This window comes from Amblyraja radiata, chromosome 17, assembly GCF_010909765.2.
Source record: "Amblyraja radiata isolate CabotCenter1 chromosome 17, sAmbRad1.1.pri, whole genome shotgun sequence".
NCBI classification, from domain to species: domain Eukaryota; kingdom Metazoa; phylum Chordata; class Chondrichthyes; order Rajiformes; family Rajidae; genus Amblyraja; species Amblyraja radiata.
Genome location: NC_045972.1, coordinates 32,337,115 through 32,353,054, shown reverse-complemented (window position 1 = coordinate 32,353,054; position 15,940 = coordinate 32,337,115).

Below are 15,940 nucleotides of genomic sequence, written 5' to 3'. Positions count from 1 at the left end.
ACGGGGCTTGCGGAGGAAGTCAACTATTGTAGGGGAAGGTAGAACAATGGGACAGTGTTTCAGAGTGAAGGATGGACATTTAAGATGAAGAGTGAATCAGAAATATTTTCCAAGGATAGGAACTAATCCTATAGGATCTAAGATCTTTGTGTCAGAGGCAGCTCTTGGTTGGAGGAGAGGGACTGTGGGAGCTCACGGAGGAGAGGCAGAGAGCCAGTGAGAACTCTGCACGGGAAGACAAAGAGCCGGTGGAAACCTGTGGCAGGGAAGCAGAGAGCCAGTGGGAGCTCTGTGTGGGGAGACAGAGCCAGTGAACATCCATCCTGCTGGAGAGCCAGAGGGCCAGAGGAAAGTCTGGATGGGGAGCGTGAGAGACGGGGGGGGGGGGGGCGCGGGGGAATTCCAGTTGGTGAATCAGCGGAGGATCGGGGCAGGGTTACAGAGAGCCAGTGGAAACTCTGACGGATGAGACACAGAGCCAGTGGGAGCTCTGGGTGCTGTGGGTTAGATGGTGGGAGCTCTGGCTGGGGAGACTGAAAGTTTTTTTCAGTGGGTAGAGGCTGAGCAGAACAGCCAGACTGATGTGAGGGAAGGTAGACACACAATGCTGAGGCAACTCAGCGGAACAGGTGGCATCTTCAGAGGAAAGGAATGGGTGACGTTTCGGGTCGAGAATGATCTTGACCCGAAAGTTCACCCATTCCTTCTCTCTGGAGATGTTGCCAGTACCGCTGAGTCTGAAGAAGGGTCTTGACCCGAAACGTCACCCATTCCTTCTCTCCGGTGATGCTGCCTGTCCCACTGAGTTATTCCAGCATTTTGTTTCTATATTCGGTTTAAACTAACAGCTGCAGTTCCCTCCTACTGATTTGAGGGGCAATTGATTAGTTTGGCTCTGGCCGGAGAGGAGGCTGGGTCATTACTAGCAACTGAGGTTTGGAGGCCAGGTTACTGCTGGGAGATTGAGTGCAGTAGAATAAACTCCGAGCAAGCATCGACCTGATTGTGAGCTCGGAATGTGGATGTCTTTGTTTGGAACAATGCCTGGAGCTGGCAGATAAATAATTACACAAATAATTGTCACAAGGTCAAGTAATGGTAATTACTAATCTCCTTAATGTCCCAATGATTGTCTACCGGGCAGAGCCCAGATTAATCTTTAAAGGATGCCAGGATGCCTAAGAGGCATTAACTAGCCGACTGTCCCCAACCTGTGCCTTGCAGCATTGGCATATCCACCTGGGCATGGCCTTGCAGGGAGACAGATGCTAAACCATTCCAGATAAAAACTTGCAACCGCTGAACAGGCCTGCAGCAATGCATGCAGGTTGGGTAAAGGCAACTTGTGTGGGAATCATAACACCAATGGATCAATGCCAACTGGATGTGAAGTTGTGGAGAAATTTCTCACGCAGTGTCTGCTGAATATTAGCATGACAAAGAATGCTGTGGATGGAGTTGTGGGTGCAATAGTACTTATTTGCTGTATCTGGTGTAGTGGTAGAGTTGCTGCCTTACAGCGCCACAGACCCAGGTTTCGATCCTGACAAAGGGTGCTGTCTGTACAGAGTTTTTATGTTCTCACCGTGACCTGTGTGGTTTTCTCAGAAGATCTTTGGTTTCCTCCCACATTGTAAAGACGTGCAGGTTTGTAGGTTAATTGGCTTGGTATAAATGTAAACTGTCCCTAGTGTATGTAAGATAGTGTGAATGTGCGGGGATTGCTTGTCAGTGCGGACTCAGTGGGCCAAAACTGTATTGCTAAACTAAACTAATCTAAACTAACGGCTATGACTTGGTTTCATAGAAACATAGAAATTAGGTGCAAGAGTAGGCCATTCGGCCCTTCGAGCCTGCACCGCCATTCAATATGATCATGGCTGATCATCCAACTCAGTATCCCGTACCTGCCTTCTCTCCATACCCTCTGATCCCCTTAGCCACAAGGGCCACATCTAACTCCCTCTTAAATATAGCCAATGAACTGGCCTCGACTACCCTCTGTGGCAGAGAGTTCCAGAGATGCACCACTCTCTGTGTGAAAAAAGTTCTTCTCATCTCGGTTTTAAAGGATTTCCCCCTTATCCTTAAGCTGTGACCCCTTGTCCTGGACTTCCCCAACATCGGGAGCAATCTTCCTGCATCTAGCCTGTCCAACCCCTTAAGAATTTTGTAAGTTTCTATAAGATCCCCTCTCAATCTCCTAAATTCTAGAGAGTATAAACCAAGTCTATCCAATCTTTCTTCATAAGACAGTCCTGACATCCCAGGAATCAGTCTGGTGAACCTTCTCTGCACTCCCTCTATGGCAATAATGTCCTTCCTCAGATTTGGAGACCAAAACTGTACGCAATACTCCAGGTGTGGTCTCACCAAGACCCTGTACAACTGCAGTAGAACCTCCCTGCCCCTATACTCAAATCCTTTTGCTATGAAAGCTAACATACCATTCGCTTTCTTCACTGCCTGCTGCACCTGCATGCCTACTTTCAATGACTGGTGTACCATGACACCCAGGTCTCGCTGCATCTCCCCTTTTCCTAGTCGGCCACCATTTAGATAATAGTCTGCTTTCCTGTTTTTGCCACCAAAATGGATAACCTCACATTTATCCACATTATACTGCATCAGCCAAACATTTGCCCACTCACCCAGCCTATCCAAGTCACCTTGCAGTCTCCTAGCATCCTCCTCACAGCTAACACTGCCCCCCAGCTTAGTCATCCGCAAACTTGGAGATATTACCTTCAATTCCCTCATCCAGATCATTAATATATATTGTAAATAGCTGGGGTCCCAGCACTGAGCCTTGCGGTACCCCACTAGTCACTGCCTGCCATTGTGAAAAGGACCCGTTTACTCCTACTCTTTGCTTCCTGTTTGCCAGCCAGTTCTCTATCCACATCAATACTGAACCCCCAATGCCGTGTGCTTTAAGTTTGTATACTAATCTCTTATGTCTTTCCCTTTCCTCCCTTCTTTAACATCAATGGCAGTGCCCTCCTTTCACTGACATTGACTATGTCAATGGTTTGGATGTAAATGTACAAGGCGGGATGAGGACATTTGCAGATATCACTAAAATAGGTGGTGCTGTGGGCAGTTAAGATGATTATCAAAAACCGATAATGGCTAATGGAGTTTAATTCAGAAAAATGTGAGGTGTTGCATTATGAGAAGTCGAACCAGGGCAGGACCTTCAGCGTGAACAGTGAGAACCTGGGGAGAGTCGTAGAGGGGAGGGATCCAGGAGTACAAGTACACAGTTCCCTGAAAATGGCGTCACAGATAGATAGGATAGTGAAGTAAGCTTTTGGTATGCTGGCCTTCATCAGTCAGGGAATGTGTAAAGAGGTTGGGATGTTGTTTTACCATTGGTGAGGCTGCTCTTGGAGTATTGTGTTCAGTTTCCTGCCATTAAGCTAGAAAGGGTGGAAAGAAGATTTAAGCAGGCACTGCCAGGACACGAGAGCATGAGCTATCAGGAGAGATTGGGCAAGCGAGGACTTTTATTACCTGGAATACAGAAGGTTGAGGGGTGGTCTTATAGAGGTGTATAAAACTATGAGGAGAATAGATTAACTGAATGCGCAGATACATTTTCCCAAGGTAGGGGAATCAAGAATTAGAATGCATAGGTTTAAGACGAGAGGGGAAAGATTTAATCGGAACCAGAAGGGCAAATTTTTCTCAGAGAGACTGGTGGGTATTTAGATTAAGCTGCCAGAGCAAGTAGTTGAGTCAGATACAATAATGACATTTTAAAGACTTTTGGACAGGTGCATGGATAGGAATGGTTTAGAAGGATATGGTGCAAAGATGAGCAAATGGGACTAGCTTAGATGGGGCATCCTGGTTGGCATGGACAAGTTGGACTTAAGGGGCTGTTTCTGTGTTGTTTGACTTTATGGCTCTATGAGGCTAAGGTAATCCCATTCAGAATGAGTTGAGGGTATTGCTTGGATTGAAGGACTCCAATCCTAGTTAGGTGGGGAAATTGGATATGTTGGAGATTGTTGAGTTTAGTGATTAGTTTAGTTTATTGTCACATGTACCGAAGTACAGTGAAAAGCTTTATGTCCTTGTCCTTGGAGCAACGGAGGCTGAAGGGTGACCTGATAGTGGTATATAAGAGACACAGATAGAGTAGACAGCCAAAATGTTTTCTCAGATTACGGCTATCAAAAACTAAGATGACATGGATTTATGGTGAGGGAATGGAGTTCCATGGGGCATTTGAGGGGTAGGCTTTTCACTGTACCTTGGTACACATACAATAAAATAAACTCATAAGATTTTTACACAGCATGGTTGATATCTGGAACATGCTTCCGATATAATTACTCTGTTTAAGAGGTATTTAAATAGACAGTGGAATTGGCAAGGTATAAACAGATGCGGTTCTCATGCTGGCAAATGGGATTAATTTAGAGGTGCAAAATGGTTGCATGGATGTGGTGGGCCGAAGGGCCTGTTTCTGTGTTATACAATTGTATGACTATGGGAACGAACATATCAACAAACACCGCTGTCTCCTGAGTTATACAAACTCTGGATAAGAAAATGGACATAAAAAGCTGGAGTAACTCAGGCAGCATCTCTGGAGAAAAGGAATAGGTGACATTTCGGATCAAGACCCTTCTTCAGACTGTAATTGTGCAATGTGGATAATGTTTCCATTTTCAACAAGCACCATGATTGGCTCACTGTCTCAAACTCAATAATTAAAACTTTCAATGCCGCTTTCAAGCTAAAATAACAGAGGTCATTTTTGCTGTAATTACCCTATCTCACACTATTGTATCTTGCGATGACATATCACTGCACCTGCCAGCCCTGCGCCTCACTACAATCTATTTAGCTCAGCGCTACAGACCCGCAGTCACATCCAGTTCACAAAATCATTCATTTCAAAAGGCAATGTGACTTTGTCAGCGGGACGGATTGCGTACAATCATGCTTTTGAAATTTAAAACATAATTCCAATGTGGACTCCATTAATTCTCAAATGCTGAAAAGAACCATTAGGAAAAGTCATCAATAATTCAGAACGCATGAAGCAGCCTTGTTTTTTTTGCTACTTTTATTTGATAGAGGGCAGATATAGACTCTCACAACACTACCTCATACATTGCTGGGAGAAACAACATTAGTTGAAACAGTGATGCGTTAATTGATGCCCATCAACACAAAATGTCAAGAAGGTACAAAACCTATTGCCTTCAGAACAGTCCCGCTAATGTTTTTTTTTTGTGATGGAGGCCACGCAAACTGCAGGAACTGCACCTCATATTCCACTTGGGTAGCTTACAACCCGATTGTATGATTGAATTCTCAAATTTTAGATAACTAACTTATAAACACTTCCTACCCATTACCCCCCACCCCACCACTTCTTTACCCCTTTCTACCCTCTGCCCCGCCTTGAAATTCACCCTTTCCTCTACCCTCTCATCCCCATTTCCTTCCACCTAATATTCCTTTCTCTGGCTTCACATTTCAAACATCTATTCTTTTTCTCTTTATTTCCTTGTCTCACACTTTTTTGTCTTTTCATATCTGGCCTTTGTCCAACCAACAGCCCATTAAAACCTCCCCTCACCTGTTTCCGCCTATCACTGCCAGAATTTGTCCTGCCCCCTCTTCTAGCTTTCTCACCTCTACTAAGATGTCTGAAGAAGGATCCCAAACCGAAAAGTCACCTATCCATTTTTCCAGAGATGCTTCCACACTTGAGTTACTCCAGCACTTTGTGCCTTTATCTCAAACCCTAATTGTTACTTTTAAAACCGTGTTGTGAGTATTGGAACAAGGTTTCCAAGCTCTGGATGAGATTTTGGACCATTTAACGTGTGCTTTAAGAATGTAAGGCTGTGAATAAAGCAAGATTCTTTGCAACCGCTTGCAGTTACTGGTTTATTTCTTCCTCCTTGACCTGAAGTCTCCTGGATGGGTGCAATGAGTGACTACTGGCAGACAGCAATGACAAATAACTCATTCATAGAGGCAACAATTGTTAGACCTGCAGCCCCACTACTCCGGTGAGCTTGGCTTGATCTTGACCTCTGGTGTTGTCAGTGTGGAATTTATATGTTGTCCCTGTGACTGCTTGTGTTTCCTCCAGGTGGTCTGGTTTCCTTCCATATCCAAATATGTGCACGTTGATAGGATGGGGATAAAAGAAACTGCAGGTACTGGTCAGTCGGTTATTTGGCCCATTGTAAATTACCCTCAGTGTGTGAGTGAGAGGTGGAATCTGGGTGGGGGCTGTTGCTGGGAATGTAATCAGTGTAAATGGTGCCTGATGATTAATATGGACCCAACGGCCTGAAGGGCCTGTTTTTGTGTTCTATAACTCCTGAAGCAACCTTAGTGCTAATCATGGAGTCTTGCTCATTGGGTCAATCGATGTGTGTGTGTTGGAAGCTGGCCAATTTCAACAACTAAAGCTTTGGTGTCTTGGATGTCTATGTATGCATGATTCAGATTCAGATTCAGATTCAATTTATATTGTCATTGTCAGTGTACAATACAGAGACAACGAAATGCATTTAACTCTAAGACTCAGTGAACTTTATTACTGGAGATCAATCTTGCCAAAATTCTGATGCCTCTTGGTTCCTATCCTAGCTTGGACAATCTGAATGATCAGACATCCACTGGGTGTCAATGGATACCCCAGGCCGATGGAAAAGGGGAAGGTAGATGATATTTTAAAATATATTTTGCTTTAATATTTGTAAGCATTTCTATTATTGTAGATGTCTATCTGGAACATTTAAAATCTTTATCATTTGAGAGTAGACATAGTTTTGAACCTCTGTTGATGTTTGGTGACCTGAGGTCTAGTTGCTGCTAAGACCCAATGGCCAACTCTGGGAGTGGGGTGGATGGAGACAACAAGACTGGTCCTTCAGATCCAGTCTGGGTGAGTGTGGGCAGGCAGGGAGCTGGGAGACCAACTCGGGATGGCTGGTTTGGTCCAGCAAGACTTTGCAGCGGTGCGTAAGGGAAACTGATCCACCTTTGGGGATGATGTAGCTTTTAGTCCTCAATAGAAGCAGATGCCAAAAATCTGTAATGTGATGAAAAATATATTGAACCCAAACAATAACAGTGTAGTTGATTTGAACCTATCGCATGTAGTCATATATCCAGGAGAGTGGCTTACTGTACATATATTAACAGGACCTAATGCGTGTGCAGTAGAGCATTTTAAGACTATCTCAGCATTTTAGAATTGAGTCAGGAACACTGTAAATGTACAAGCTGAGGTGCCAGTAAGAGAGAGATGAGTCGTTTGTTCGGTTCAAACATGACTTTTTTGGCCCCCTGTGGTTTCATTACCTGTAAGCCTACAGCAATCATTTTGCGGTAAATACATGAATTACATATCCAACACCTTTGGGATCCCTAGTAGATGAAAGTAGCTGAGTTAAAAGCCATAAGAATTGCATCAATTGCATGAACATGGAGTTACTCATATCAAAATCCCACTGTGTGTCGAGGACTATTTTATTTACACGTGGGACTTTATGTCAATAAACAATTAGCTCATTTCAGCAAAGGAATGTTAGTGGGAAAGCTTTTAAATTTGTATTTGCCCATCTTAAATCTCTCGTTTTCACACCTTACCCTTCCATACTTCTGTGTTTCCCTCTCCCCGGACTCTCGGTCTGAAGAAGGGTCTCGACCCAAAACATCACCAATTCCTTCTCTCCCGAGATGCTGCCTGTGCTGCTGAGTTACTCCAGTATTTGCAGTGACTGTTGCAGTGACTGTTGAATGACCTTTATGTTGAGCTGATGGAACATAAAAAAATGGGTTCCTTGCTTGATCCCACTGTGTCATGGTCAATAATTGCAGAGTTCCCAGTCTCTAGTGGAGTAACCTGCTGCAGGAGCAGAGTAATACTGAGGAAAGATAGACAGCTAAGAAAGACGATAGACACAAATGCTGGAGTAATTCAGCAGGACAGGCAGCATCTCTGGAGAGAAAGAATGGGTGGCGTTCAGACTGAAGAAACATCTCCCATTCCTTCTTTCCAGAGATGCTGCCTGTCCTGCTGAATTACTCCAGCATTTTGTGTCAATCTTCAGTTTAAACCAGCATCTGCAGTTCCTTCTGACAGCTATAAAAGGTTTGTTGAGTTGAGATTTTATTTTCAGCCACTGCTCATGCAACCGAATATATAATGTGGCATGTCACACCTATTTGCATATTTCACACATAAAAGGTATGATTCAGATCTCTTGGTGAACTTAAGATAATGCAGATACCCAACACTATAAATGTTTCTCTTTGTCTTTGCATCTTAAAGATACCAAACTCTCCGCAATAATTTGATTGCAAATGTTGACTCAATGTGCAGCTCCAGATCGTTTGGGAGCATTGTGTTGTTCTGACTTGCTAAGTACAAAAATAAGTTTCATTTCTGACTCAAATGAGCCTATTCTCTAGTTCGTTTGAACAAATTAAAGTGAGAGCAACTTGCAAAGCAGAAAGCCTATCGATTAACTGTGGCCTCGCTCGCTAATACCACAGAACAACAGTGATGCATTAATTGATCTGAAGAGCAGGAAAATTCATAGCACAATTATAATTTCAAAACATCAAACTTCAATCAAATCAATATAGTACAGGACCAGATGCAGGGCCTACTGGAAGTGTCATCATATGGTAAATCACAAACATTTAGAAAACATTTGGCTGCCCGCATCATTTTAGCTGGAAATGTGATTATTATTCAGCCATATTATAAAGTGTGTATTATAAAGAAGCCAATACAACCAAGAGATGGTTTCTTCCACACCAGGCCTTGCGAGAAGCGACACTTGCAGACCATCTTCTCCAATTTCCTGCCTGACCACTGGTTGTGGCTGAACAAGACCACTTTGTTCTTGGAACAGCACAGTGCTTCAGAGACCAGGGTTCAATCCCGGCCTCCATTGCTGTCTGTGTGGACATTTTGCATCCTCCCTGTCTTATTCTTCTTGTCCTGTCGCTACACTTTTCCAAGCCACTGCATGACGCAGCCTCTGGCACTTGGGTTGAAGACCTTGAGATCTACTGGTTTGCAGGATTCTGGGAGGAGGGGGCAGGTAAGTAAGTGCTCCATAGTTTGGTTGCCCTCCTGCAGTCACATTCGGTTGGTCCATCGTTGTTGAATGACCTCTATATCCTCCCTGTGACAATGTGTTTTTCTTTCGGGTGCTCCTATTTCCTCCCTCGTCTCATTTTATCAAGTATTGTATTGTATTGTATTGTATTCAAATTTATTGTCATTGTCTCAGTTAGAGACAACGAAATGAATTTCCCTTACAGGCAGTATCATAAAAATAAAAAAATAAATAAAAAAATAAAAATTGATGGTCTATTGATGGTCACTGTAGATTACCCTTAGTGTAGGTGAGCTGTATAAACTGGGAGGAAGTTGATGGGAATGTGGGGAGAATTAAAAAATGGGATCATTGTAAGATTAGTGTCATATGGTGATTGATGGTTGGTAAGGATTTAATGGGCTGAAGGCCGTTTCTTCACTGTTATGCCTGTGGATGAAGTTTTCAGCCGAAGCAACAGCAATTAGACAAAGTAGATGCCGTTACCTTTTGTAGTACAAGACAAGGTAACCACAGCTAGTACTTTAGCTTCCTTTAATAGTGCAATTGAGTCATGGGTTGGATATCCAGATAGAATGCAACAATTATTCATTGCAAATGATATATGAGAAGGGAAGAATATCTCTATTTTGCTCTCAGATATGGGAGCTGAGACATACAATTTTGTGAAAACATTAGTGGCTTCAGCCAAATCAGGAGACAAGGCAAGGGGCCGAAAACAATGGCGGAAATTATCTATAAGCCTCCAAAGAATTGTGATAATGTTGGGCATAAATGTTGGACATAATTGTGGACACAGCCCAGACCATCACACAAACCAACCTCCCTTCTATTGACTCCATTTATACCTCACGCTGCCTCAGGAAGGCCAGCAGCATAATCAAGGATGAGTCGCACCCTGGCCACTCTCACTTCTCCCCTCTCCCATCAGGCAAAAGATATAGAAGTGTGAAAACGCACACCATCTGATACAGGGACAGTTTCTTCCCATCTGTTATCAGGCAACTGTATCATCCTACCACAACCTGAGAGCTGAACTACTATCTAGCTCTTTGATTACCCTCGGACTATCCTTGATCGGACTTTGCTGGCTTTACCTTGTACTAAACGTTATTCTCTTATCATGTATCTATACATTATGTAAATGTAAATGGATTGATTGCAACCATGTATTGTCGTTCTGCTGACTGGTTTGCACACAACAAAAGCTTTTCACTACCTCGGTACAAGTGACAACAAACTACACTGAACAAAGTCAGGAAATTAGAGGTGCCTGTTACAAGGGGAGTGCAACAATCATGAACATTAGCCTCCCTAAGGACGGGGCAAATCAAAGGATCAGTAGAAGTGTGGAGGATGCATTCACGGAGAGTTTGCCAATGGCTGTCGAGCTCAGTATGTTAAGGAATTAACGAGGGAGCTGTATTTCTAAGATCTAGTATTGAGTCTGGTGTTGCATGATTCCTATTCCACTTACAGACTCTACAGGAGAGACACCTGCAGAGTTACTGATAGAAATAGTCACAACACACCTGGACTTGGTGATCCACAGCTCAGTATCACTGTCTATAACAGATGATGGGGAATGTTATTTTGTAGCTACTGAATCATGCGAGGAATCAAGCAATAGAATACATATTTGATGGCAGAGAACAAGTCTCTTTTGTAGCTTGTCCAGGTGATCATTGCTTGTTGAAGTGTCTGCAAAACTTCACCTGGACAAGCCACAGTCACCAAAGCAACCAGATCATCAGTCTCTCAGTCTGAAGAAGGGTCTCGACCCAAAACGTCACCTATTCCTTTTTTCCTGAGATGCTACCTGCCCCGCTGAGTTACTCCAGCTTTTTGTGTCCATCTTCAGTGTAAACCAGCATCTGCAGTTCCTTCCCACACAGATGTGTGTGTGTGCTTGGAAACAGAAGTTTCCTCACCCTATGCTGCAGTTAAACCTAGCAGATGATGCACTTTGAGATGAGCTATCCCAACTTATACAAGTTATGTGAATAGCCATTTGGGAATGTTTCATTACAACTTACAGGGCTGAGTATGCCTTCAGCTAGGTGACATTCATAACATACATTTTGAAGGCTGAGAGAAGTAAAAAACAGATCAGGATGGATCGCTTCGGTTTTGAGGAGGGATCGGAGAGCTCCGATCTGTTTCCCCTGGAGGAGGTTAGGAGGAGACATGATGGAGGTGTACAAATTTATGAGTAGAGCCAGGATGGTTAGGCACTAAGAAACACTGAAATAAGCAGGCAAAAAGATAATAAAATTACAAAAAAGGCACAAAAAAGGCATTTATTGACAAAAAAATGCATTTATTTCCATCAACAAAATATGTTTTAAAATGATAATATAAAGGCATACTACATTAAATGACCAAAGTTGCCTGGTTGCACTTAATTACTAGCATTTTTTTCAAATTATCTGGTGTTAAATTATAGCGTCTGTCAGGCAGAATATGCTTCAGTTGTGAAAAACTTCTGTCTTCCTCAGCTGAGGTCACTGGTGCATAACCGAAACAAGCTACGGTCTCTATATTCATGTCGATATCTTGTGCATTACAACTACCTTTGAGAACTTTAGCTATGTTTTGTATTTCTTCAAGATCTTTGTTGGCTAAAATCACTCTCTCACATTTTCCTTGTATGTCTTTACCTACATCGCCAGGAACTTTACGAATATCGTCAGTTACTTTGTTGAAAACCTGCAAGTTATTCACTAATGTTTCGCCATGTTCCTCAAGGGAAGTGATAGCTTGTGGGAAGTATGCAAAATTGGAAGCAATAAACACAAGATCGCAGTGGAGGGACTTTTTCTGCATGATTTCATTGACGATTCTGACTTCAGCAGATTCTTCTTCTTCAAAACAGTTGACGATTTATTTTATCTTTTCAAAATATGCAGCATTGTAGAGTACAGCAGAGATTCATGTACCCCACCTAGTCAAAACGGGCTGAGGAGGTAGCGGAATCTCGGGTGCCATTTCTTTGAACAACTGCACACGTGATGGTGCTTTGAGGAAGATTTTCTTAACATTGGAAACTAGGCGATCGACATTTGGAAACAAGCTACGTATGTGCTTGGCAATTCTATGGAGCTAAGCATGTCAAATACAGTACAACATTTTGGGGAATAAAACTTTAAGTCACAAATACCGTCCGAGCCGATTATCTTTCTCTTTCGTTGCAAAGAACTAAAGATGCAAAACAAACAAACCTTGCCTTCACTTACTGGGTAATCAAGTGGAAAGAAAGGCAAGAATTGACACTCGCATTGTGCTTAACAGCGCGACAACATAACTTTTCTACATATTACAAAAAAGTCGCAACCCTGCGGCAAAAATAATTCTTAGGATGATTAACAGATGAATTTTCTCACATTTGCAGCTAAGACTTGCGCCTCGATGTTTGGGCTGTTTTTCTCTGCCATCATTTAATCACGTTGATTGCAAAGGTTGAATCACAACTAGTTTCTGAATATCGAGGAGCTGAGACTTTTATTCCCTCGACTCAGAGTTTGTGATTCACTTTAAAGGGAGTTTCAGGCACTTCCCTTAAAGGCGCCGGCACGCAGCTGAGAATTTGTGTGGACACCCAGTTCTGATGGGTTCAAATAACAGAAACATTTCGAATTTTATCGGGAAATAATATTTTTTGAAGGGTCCACAATTATGCAACTATATTTTAATTATAACAGCAACTATCCACACTATAACGGATTGTTTTATCTCACCAATCAGCCATAGAATAAATTCCCATCTTGATCAGACTATTGGATGGTTACTGTTAACACCCGTACATGTTGAACCAATGCTGTTAGCATGCACGTCATGTTTTTGCTCCATTTGAATTAAAAGCTTAAAGAGTTGTACACTGCAAATGGCCTTCCAGCTCTTAATTTGCAAAACCATATCATAAAAGTATATTCTTAATTTCCTTAGGAAGGACTTTTGTTATAAGGTAATAAATGCTGTCAGTGAATGTTATGATTAGTGCCTCTCCCATGCTGACTCACTCATTAGCTGTACATTTGGCTGGGTAGCAATACAGAAAATGTCTCAACATCAAGCAGCTTTATTGAAGTAAATTATTATTCTTCCATCGTCTTTTTTATGATATCATTTGACTACTCATTTACCTCTGGGAAGCAAATATTACTTTTCATTTATCTTGTCTTCGGCTTTGTTTTTTTATTAATATTGAGCACATATGATAGAATACGCAAATAAACAGTTGAATTAACGGAAATCTCTTTCCGCTTTAAATATATTTTGCTGATCAGGAGATTATTTTCAATACATCTCACAATGTTACTGAGTATTGCCGCACTCTGTGTTTGACTCCAGGATTTGCTGACAGTACCGTTTATTGAAAGGACTAGTTATGCAAATTAAATGAGAACATGCTTGAAAGGTTGATCTACATGAGATGCTGATTTTGGATCGGAGATGAGTGCAAGATCTGCTTTGACGGTTTGCCCCGCTCCTTGTCTACCTAAGGTAATGTGGCTACCTGGTGCCAAAGAGCAAGCAACCACTGTAAAAGTGGGAGCCCACACAAAATGAGCATTTCACTTGGGTGAGTGTCAGAACAGCAAGTGCTGACAGAAAAATAGATTCAAGGATTCCGTCAGACCATCCCTGAAGAGTTTCAACATTGACACACATCACTACGAATGCACTGGACCGTCCTGCTTGGCGTACCCGCTTAAAAAACAATGCTCGCTCATATGCGAAAGCTAGAATGGAGGATGCAAAGGTGTAAAGAGAATCTCGAAAATCAGGAGCCACTGATGTGATGGCATCCCTACACCTCTGTCTGTGACCTATTGAATTTTACAAGGATCCAGTTACATGGTTTGTTTTCATCTCCAAGTTTCAGATCCATGAGGAAGGCTAGGGACGACAAATTGATTTATTGGCTTCACCTGAAGAGCCTTGACAAGAACTGTCCATAGAAAGTCCTCCATGTTTTATGGAAGATCATTGCTCTAATATCAGAGTCCTTGCCAGAACCATTGTCACCACCATTGTGGCAAAGGAAACTCAGACTGAAGATAGACTCAATCCGCTCAGATTGATGATAGACTATGTACGGATGCCCTGTCTGTTGACTCCCCGAATGCATTCATCAGTTGCATCATGGCCAGAGATTGTGCGGTGGTCAAGGGAAGCACTGCTAAGACATACTGAAGGCAGAACTCTGGAGAAAAAAGAAGGACATTATGGGCTGGGGTGTGATGGCCAACATCTGATGTCAGTGGCACCAGTGTCTTCAGGGGAGTGCCTTTGAGGGATAACGCTTTACCCTTGGTGAAAAGTGAAAGTGCAATTATGCCAACTGAAAACGTCAGCATCAGATTGTGAAATCTCCTGAAGACCCAGCATTGAACCCAAGCAGTTGCAAAGGATGGCTGATGGCAGCCTCTCAGCTGTCTGACGACAGGCATGGATTAAACCTCAGGAAACTCACCTGGGTTGAGAGATCTCAGGTTGACGTGGACAAGCAAACCAATTGTCCTTGTGCAACAGCGTACTGACCTCCCCACAATCGATGAACGGTTCAAGCTTGTTGTGGGGAAATGCCAGACATTAAGCTAATAATTAATTCCTACAGAGTGGCACTGTTGCCCCTCAATTCCAACCGATTCGCACCTTAATCCCTCTCCCTGCCTGCATTGTGACTCAGCATCAAGCGATTGTGATGGGATGGTGTAAGGTTTCATCTCCAGCAAACATACTTGGGGTCTGATCACAGCTGTGGAAGGATGGTGGCACAGTGGCACAGCTGAGTAGAAGCGCTGCCTCATAGTTCCAGAGATCCAGGTTCAAGCCTCACACTCGGTGCGCTTGTGTGTTATTTGTTCTCCCTATGAATATGTGGGTTTTCCCAGCAGCTCTGCTTTCCTCCTTGTTAGTGGCTTGCAGAGAATTAGTTTATTAAATTAGTTTATTAAAAAAGACCGTTAACTGCTTGAGAACAGGTCTACGAAACTCAGTGACAAAGAGCTGCTTGTGAGGTCATGGTTGCAACTGATGACAACCTAGACAGCACTTCATGGTGTGATGGTGGTTGGTACATCCTAATCACCTTATATAGATATGGAAGCCAATATCAATATGAATAGGAAGCCTATATCAACCTGTATAAATCAGCCTATATCAAGTTATATAGATAGGAAGCCTGTATCAACCTCTGTAGAAGGAAGCCTATTTCTCAGCAGTGTGTTCTGTGTGAAAGTTAATGTAATGTCCAGTGCCTTTTGTCTGTCAGTTATGTTCACTCTTTAGTCTTTTTGTAGCAACTCCAGAGCTTCTTTCTTCTGTTAGTTGTGATATGTTCATTTTGTTAGTTAAGGTCTCCAGGGGGGAGGGGGGGGGGCGGGGGGGGGTATATTCTGAGAGGAGTTGATGGGAATGTGGGCAGAATAAAATATGGGTGTAATGGGTGAATGGGTCAGCATGAACTTGTTAGGCCAAAGGGCCTGTTTTCGTGTTGTATGGCACAAGGTGCAGCAAATGACACTCTTTGGACACGGGTGAAAGCTAGCACTGGCTTTAGCTTACGGAGTGGAGATGGACCCGGGGGGTTACTCTGAAAGCCATTACCACTTGATGCCCTCCCTCACTTGCCGATCTCATCAGACACTGATGAAGTACAGTGTAGGAAGGAAACTGCAGACGCTGGTTTAAACCGAAGATAGACACAAAATGCTGGAGTAACTCTGCGGGCCAGGCAGCATCTCTGGAGAAAAGGAATAGGTGACTTTTCGGGTCGAGGCCCTTCTTCAGATATTGTACAGTTACAGCTCAGGATG